This window comes from Phalaenopsis equestris, unplaced genomic scaffold (assembly GCF_001263595.1).
Source record: "Phalaenopsis equestris unplaced genomic scaffold, ASM126359v1 Scaffold232999, whole genome shotgun sequence".
NCBI lineage: Eukaryota > Viridiplantae > Streptophyta > Magnoliopsida > Asparagales > Orchidaceae > Phalaenopsis > Phalaenopsis equestris.
This window is the reverse complement of record NW_018250955.1, coordinates 50,532-58,460: the sequence shown is the minus strand read 5'-3', so window position 1 is coordinate 58,460 and position 7,929 is coordinate 50,532. Positions and strand designations below refer to the sequence as shown.

At 32.3% G+C, this 7,929-nt stretch overlaps 1 long non-coding RNA gene across 1 annotated transcript; it reads left to right on the top strand.

Annotated features, from left to right (window-relative positions):
• The first annotated feature begins 6,407 nt into the window (after positions 1 to 6,407).
• Positions 6,408 to 6,920, top strand: LOC110038513. Its single transcript, XR_002295436.1, has 2 exons — positions 6,408 to 6,529; positions 6,607 to 6,920. It is a non-coding gene; the product is annotated as an uncharacterized LOC110038513 (long non-coding RNA).
• The last annotated feature ends 1,009 nt before the right edge of the window (positions 6,921 to 7,929 follow it).

Below are 7,929 nucleotides of genomic sequence, written 5' to 3'. Positions count from 1 at the left end.
CTCAGAGGGGAGAGCCGGTACCCTCCCAGCCTAGCCGCAGATTCAGTAAAGAAGCACAGGATTAGTCAATGTTCTTTATGCCTGGACCAATGGGTATATAATAGGTATGCTCCTATTTGGCACAATATAAATTGAACTAATTCACTTTATCCATTCACTACAATTTCTTGACAAGGAGAATGATGATTTCTTATATATTGAATATCACAATTAGACCCTCCTTAGTATGATTGGTTATTTAATAGTTATTAAATTTACTTATTTATTTCAATTGCCTATTAGTGACAAATAAGCAAATTGAACTTCATTGTTGTGATTAAAGTATTTCTTTTCTAAAATCTTAGTTCATAGTTCTAAACCACTCCTTATGGGATCAATATCTAGGACTCCATTAGAGCCCTATATTACTTGAGCGATACGTATACATGTGTTGATAAGTGTGACTTTACAATTATTAAATATTAATTACGTCCATATTTATCTTGTATTCTTAAGCTTATATAAAGTCGCGGTCACTTAGCCAAAAGTTCAATGAGCAAGGTGCCATGTGGCTTCCCCCATGGTGGAGTGTGTGGGTTTGTTCCTTTGTGCTTAAACTTGACTTGGTTTTTCTTTTGTGTCACCCAAATGTCATGGTGTGTTGGTTTGTTTCATGAGTAACCCATTAAGAATGGGTTATAGGCTTCAGTGTCCATGTGCTTTGGGTTGGATTTTAGGGCTTTGTGCTTAGGCTAATGGGCTGGATTTAGCACAAAATTTAGGTCCAAATGGAATTTCATAACCATCCTAATTAATTAATTATTCAATTAATTGAGTGAATTATGAGTGTTGACCTTATGATGCCAATTAGGACCACTGCATAGTGAAATGCCAAGACCATGTTGGGTGAGGTTTAATTGGATGGGAATGTGGTCCATTGGTCAAGATTTGACCAAAAATGTGGTTGGGCCAATTGGTTTTGACTATCCCAAAGTGCCACAAAATTTTGGGGTCAAAAGGTTATGTTAGTGTTTAGGGTTTATTTTTGGGTTTTGGTGGGGATAGGGAATCCTTTTGTTAGGCTAGGGATCAATTTGGTTAGACCCTTCGCCCAAGGTGAATTTTAGGTTAAAGAGGTCTATAGGGTTCATAAGAAGACTCCTAGGGTCTTGGGTCAATTTCGTTTACCCATGATTGGGTTCGCCGTCTATTTAAAACCCTAAACCTACTCAACTAAAGGCTGAGGTCTTGGGCTTGCCTTGATGAGGCTCAAGAAAGGACAACCCTAGTAGGTTGGGTGAGTCCTCAAAAAAGTGAGGTCAACACTCACTTTGAGCCCTATCGCTCCTTTTGACGCTTCATTGATGTCATCTCATAGGCCCCAATTGAGGAGAGGCCACCACCCATTTGAGATTTTGTGATTCACACTCTATCCTTATATCCAATTTGGGATATGATTTGATTGCATAGTGTGGATCCAATAGGATGACTTGGTTAATTGATAGACCTCAACTGTCGATAAGCCGCCATCTATATGGGGTCATGAGATTCTTACTCTTTTGTCGCATGGTTTGGCATGAGCCTTAAAAGCACCGATATGCTCCTGTGAGATAATCATCCTTTGTGACACCCTTTACTATTCATCATTCAAATGTAAGCAAGATTTCTTTAATCGAGAGTATTCTTGGGCATCCTCTACGATGTAATTAACCAAATGAGCTATGTCCCTTTAGGAGTGCTCTTGAACCCAGGAAGAGTGCAAAAATTTGGTTTTGTGGTTTCTTGTGTAGCTTATGTAGGTATTCTCCTGCGGATATTCAGCTCAAGGTGTCTTGATCCAATTCTATTTGGGCGTACACCCTTGACAGATCGCACGAGGTTTAACGCACATTCACTTTCTAGGTTCTTTCTTCAAATTATCTGCCTAGTCTCTATCTTATTTCCCGCTTTTATGATCCCTCCTCTACTCAAAATCATTTTGGTGGTTCAACTAAGAGGGTTATTTGTGAAAAGGAATTTTAAGATGATGACTAGACATGTTGGTGACTCCTAAATTACAAAAAGAACCAAAACACACAAGATAATGGAGGTTTAAGAGAATTCATATGAGGTAAATAGATGGGCTTTTTGTTGTAATATTAATGTTTTATGTTTCACATATGTAATTATGAATGTTTGGTGTTATGGAAATTCCTATCTATGTTTGGTTTCCTATTTTGTCTTTATTTTGTTGGTCTGAATATGGGATTTTCAAAGTTGCCAAAAAATTCGGAATTACTCTTGCTGCTAATTCTTTAAAGCAAGAGGTTCCATATTATCTTTTGCTCGTGTTAGTATTCAAACTAATGTGAATTTTTTATGTCCTAAAGTTAGATCCTCCTTGAATATTGATAATGCTACAATGAATATTGTGTCATCCCATTTGGCTAATTTTTTAAGACATGCTCTTACCAATTATGTAGTACCTTCCTTTGACCCTAGACCTAGGAAAGGTAGGGCTTAAGGAGTTTGTGCTTCTCATTAAGTTATTTTTTTCTCTATTTTATGATTTTTCTTAAATTTTCTTATAAATTTACAAAAAAATTTAAGTTGGAATATCAAGGGGGCTTAATAACAATGCTTGCATTTGTGATTGTAGGCATTTTGTTAAAGATTTGAATTTGGATCTTCTTTTTTTATTGAAAACTAAAACTTTCCTTTCTACTTATGTAGAACCATTTACTTCCAAGTATTTTAGTTTGTTATCATTTGAGGAAAGTGTTAATAACTTTCATTTGATGGATAATGGCATAATTTGGATTAGATGGAATTCTGCTAAGTTGAATTTCATTGTTTCAATTATTAATGCTAAGTTTATTCATGGTATTATTTCTTTTTCTTCTTTTTTAAAATTTAGTGTTACTTTTGTTTATGTGGATAATAGTGTTATTCGTATAGAGAACTTTGTGGTTCTCTTTTCTCTTTAATGATTGGTATTCATGAACCTTGGAATGTGATGTGTGATTTTAATTGCATTAGAAATATTAAAGAAAAAATTAATTGTTCTCCCCCAATTCCTAGTAAACTTCTTGATTTTAGTAACATTATTTTTAATTCTAGTTTTATTTATATGTCTTATTATGGTCTCTCTCTTAGTTGGTTCAATCAACAAAAAAGATTTTCATATAAGGTGTTATTTTTTTTATGGCAAAAGCCTTTTGCATCCCTTCATCTGGGAACATCTGTCTTTTGATCATTCTTCTATTGAGATTTATTTTGGAATTTTTTAGAAAATTACTCAAAAATTTTTGTATAAAAATTATTGGAGATCTTGCCATAATTTTAGTTCTACAGTGGAATCTACTTGGGCTTTAAAAGTTAAGGGATATCTTTTTTTTTTCTTTGTAATAAGTTGAAAAATGTTAACATTTCTTTGAAAAAATGCATTTGGAATTCAAGTAACGTTATTTATAATAACATTAAAACTTTTAATAATCAACAATTCATAGTAATGTCTCAACTTGATATCAACATTTATGATACTTCTTTATTGGTGGAGGCGCTTGTTATCCAATCTCAATTAGCTAATGTTTTACACTATGAATATAAAAGGTTAAAACAAAAACCTAATGCTCTTTGCTTTCTAAAGGCGAAGATGACATTAAATTTTTATATAAAAAAATTAAAATCAATGATTGCAGGAATTTTATTGAAGAGATTTCGGTTAATCAATCTTATTTTAATTCTCAAGATTATATTTTTAAGAAAGTTATTTTTTATTTATTTGTGGTTTGCAATTGCCCTATTCCCAATTATCTGTACGATTTAACTCATTATCATGTTACGCATGTTTTAAATCATAATGATTGTTTGGATCTCATTATGTAATTTTTTAATGAGAATATTAATGTTTTTTTTCTGTATTGGTTTTGATAAAAATTCTGCTCTAGATGATTTTCTTGCAAATTTTTTTTTTGAATATTTTTGGGATAATATGAGAGTTGATTGAAGTTATACTATTAAATATTTTTTTCACTCTTCTAATCTTTCTATTATAATTAATTATAATGTTTTCACTTTCATTCATAAGCACAATAAGGTTCAATCTTTTTATAATTATAAGTATATTTCTCTTTTCAAATTGTTTATAAGAATTCTCTTCTTTTCTTTTTTGACCCTTGGCGGAAAGGTATTTCTTTTTGAAAAATTCGGTAATGAAGTTTTTAATTGGTCAATTTTCCTAATTTTACTAAAGTAGGTGATGTGATTCTGAATAAAATTTGAAAATTTTCATTCTTTTGTTCTAATCTTGAAGCATATTTGGGATCTATTTTGGAGATTCCTTATGTAAATGATTCTATTAATTGCCTTTGGGGTTCATGATAAGTATGCTCATAAATTCACTTATAATCTTATTTCTGATAATTCTTCTTTAGTTAACTGATACAAGTATGTTTGGTTTAAAGGTTGCTCCATCAAATTTGATGTCAATACTTGGAGAATTTTTTTTATATGATCTTAAAACTAGTGATGTTTTGACTACTGGAGGCATCTTTATTAACAAGTCTTGTGTTTTATGTTTGAATCATAATGAATCTCACCATCTTATCTTTTTCTAATGCAACTTCACCCACTTATTATTAAAAATGTGAATTCCTTATAAAAATTTTCATCTTTTATGTGGTAAAGTGTTACATATTCTCTCTCAAGTGGATTCCTTTGACTCTATTATTATCCAAAGATTTTTCCTGTTAGCAGTACATATTACTACTTATCACATTTGGAAGAATAGGAATGATAGAGTTTTCAAAAATTCTTTTTCTTGGATTGACACTTTGGTTTTCGATATCCATGAGACTATTAAATGAAAGAGTAGGGATGAAAGTAAAGATAATATTCCTGCTTATATTAAAGATATTTATAAATTGTGATTTATTTGTTTTTTATGATTCTTGTTTTAGTTTTATTTTTGTTGTTAGCTTTTATTATGTTTTTGGGTCTTGTTTCTTTGCAACTGTTTTGTTTTTTACTTCGGTTTCTTTTCTCTCTTTTGTTCTTATTTTCATTCTTTCCTTTTGTTAGTTGCTCTGGTTTTCCTTTTGTTTTATTTGGTCTTCTTGTTTTTCTTGTTGTGGTGTTGTTTAGACTACTTTTTGTTGTTGTTGGATTATTGTGCTGAGTATGGTTATTTCAGTGTGTAGTTGTTAGTTCTCTTTCCTGGCATTATAAGTTTATTCTGCTTTTAGGATGTTTTTTATGTTTTTCCTTTGATCTTCTGCAGTTTTAGCTTGTGAGGTCCTTTTGATTTTTTGGTGTTGTTGTTACTGTTGTTTTTTGCATTTTTACTGTTACGTTCACTGTAATATTCCTTGTTGATTTTTTTTAATGCTTCTTTGGTTATTGATCTTATAGTTAAGATACTACTTCTGATTTTTCTTTCTGTGCCTGTTTTTGGGTATTACGTATGATTATCCATTTCTTGCTCTGAGACTATGTCATTCTTTAGAGATTATATCTTGGTGTTCTCATTTATCATTCTATTTTTCATTAAATTTGGATGAAATTTCTATTTCACCACCTAATGAAAGTTGTAACTGGTACTTGAGGTGCTAATGGAGTTATTTAATTCATATTTGCTGCCTAGAATTATCCAGCCTTATAGTTTATTGCTTCTATTATTGGGATATTGTTTCTTAGATTCTTGTTAGAGCCGCTTAGTATTGTTTGGATTTGGTTGAGCTATATTTTTACTACCTCATTTCTTGCCTCCCTGAGGTTTTCAGTTTGACTGAAATTTTTATTTTGGCTCCTTAGGTTTATGGGATATATATTTACTAATCCATATTTTGTCTATTTTTGATTTATCTGATATCCAAGGTTACCATTAGATGCTGTTCGTTGCGATTCCATGTGATATTGTCTATTGCTGATCATGGTGGTGCTGCCTGTTGCTGATTTAAGTGCTTTTCTTCTTCTTTCATATATTGGACCTGCCTTACTTTTCTGGAGGATTATTTAGATCTTGGGTTTTCTTAAGGCTGTTTAGTGCTACTTTAAGTGGTTTTCTTCTCCTTGCAAGTGCTTTTTTTATTGTTATTGTGTTTTCTTTCTGTATACTTTTTTTGAGCTCCATGTTGTGCATTGTAGCTGTTTTATTTGTTATTGTTTGTGTTTCTTGAGTTGTATTTTTCTTTTTTTTTGAATAAAGTTAGTTTTTTCTTTAAAAAACAAACCTTGACAAAAAAAACAAGATGAGCAAATACTTTAAATGTTGAGATTTATTATTAAAGCAGCACGTGCCAACGATCAGACATGAGCACCCGATGCTCGCCACGGCAAGCTTGCAGCCATGTCAAGATAAGAATTCCCCAATAAAAAATCATATCCATACGCGTTCTTAGCCCGAACGGAACCCACGTACCCATGAGTCCTTAACACGTACCTCTGCAAAACTTTTTACTTTATATACTTCTCTCAACCCCCTTCTCCTTCCACCGCACCATCAACACCAAAACAAACGACCCCGATCTCAACCTCTCTCAAAATACGCTCAACCATGTCAACCACGAAGGTAACATTACCAAACGATCCAACTATCATCTGATTTCAAAGCCAAAACTGACACTTAATTTTGGGATTGAACAACAGGAAGAGAACAAACCTGAGGTGGCCGGCGAGCATCCTAGCGGAGAAAAACTGCCGGAAGAGAAGGTGGTGAAGACGGTCGATAACAGGTCACCGGCGGCTGCGGGGGATGACCAGATCACCGAGAAAAGGCCGGTTGAAATTGTTCATGAGATTCATGGAGGATTGAAGGATAAGCACGATGCTCCGAAGCAAGATTAATTGATGATTATGTGGATGCTTGTTTATTTCTCGATTTGTTCTTATCGTATAATTTGATTCTGGTTTGTAACTTCTTAATTGGGCTGCTTATTTATGCCTTTATGCTTTCAAAATAACCGATCTTTGGGTAAGTCTTGCTATTAATTAATAACCCCTATCTTCATCTTTTCTGCTGCTGACAACCAGCTTTCTAAAAAAGAAAAAATTGAGCTAGAAAATTCTAAGAATGGGAGTAGAGAGTAAATTTCAAAAAAAGACTGGACCACGTCATAGGTTTAAAAATATTTTTAAAAATGAAAAATGAAATAAATAACTTTGAAAAAGTATATTATATTTAAACAAAGTTATGATGATGAAGATTTAAAGAAAAAAATAGAAGGGAGAAATTGTTTCAGGATTTATTTAGTTCTGCGTGCGGATTTTCAGTAATATGTCATCACTTAGTGATTATTAAGAGATTATTACTGTGAAATTGAAGAGATTATTGATGAATTATTGTGATGTTATTATGAGGTTGTTGTCGGGTTATGCAAGGCGTGGAGATTATTTTAGTGTTATTGGGGTGTTGTTATGAGATTATTGTAAAAAATAACTGCTGAGATTATTAAAAATGTAACAACGAAGATTATTGAGAAGTTATTGAGAGGTTATTCCTGTGTTATTAATATTCATGCTCCAATAACTCTTAATTATCCTTCCAAAAATCTCCGTGGTTCCACTTTAATAATCACGAGGTGGGCCGGATACAACAATCGAGTTTGTGCTATGTATGTGCTTCATATGTATAAAAAAGACTTGAATCACGTTATAGGCTTAAAAGATTTTTAATAATAAAAAGTAAATAAATACTTTTTAAAAAATACATTGTATTTAGACAAACTTATGGTTATCAAGAATTAAAGAAAGAATATCAATCTTAAAAATGTTTGGGGCGATAAAATCATTGTGAATTTAATAAGAATAAAAAACATGGATTGTGATTTTAGGATGACCTTTGTTACTTGAGTGAGATTTTGAAAAATGGATGCAAGGGGGTGCTTGATTTGTAAATAGGATTATGTTGGGTGCGCTGTATGTAATCAGTTTTGACACCTTACATTTGCCTCCACTGGGTTTGGATGATTT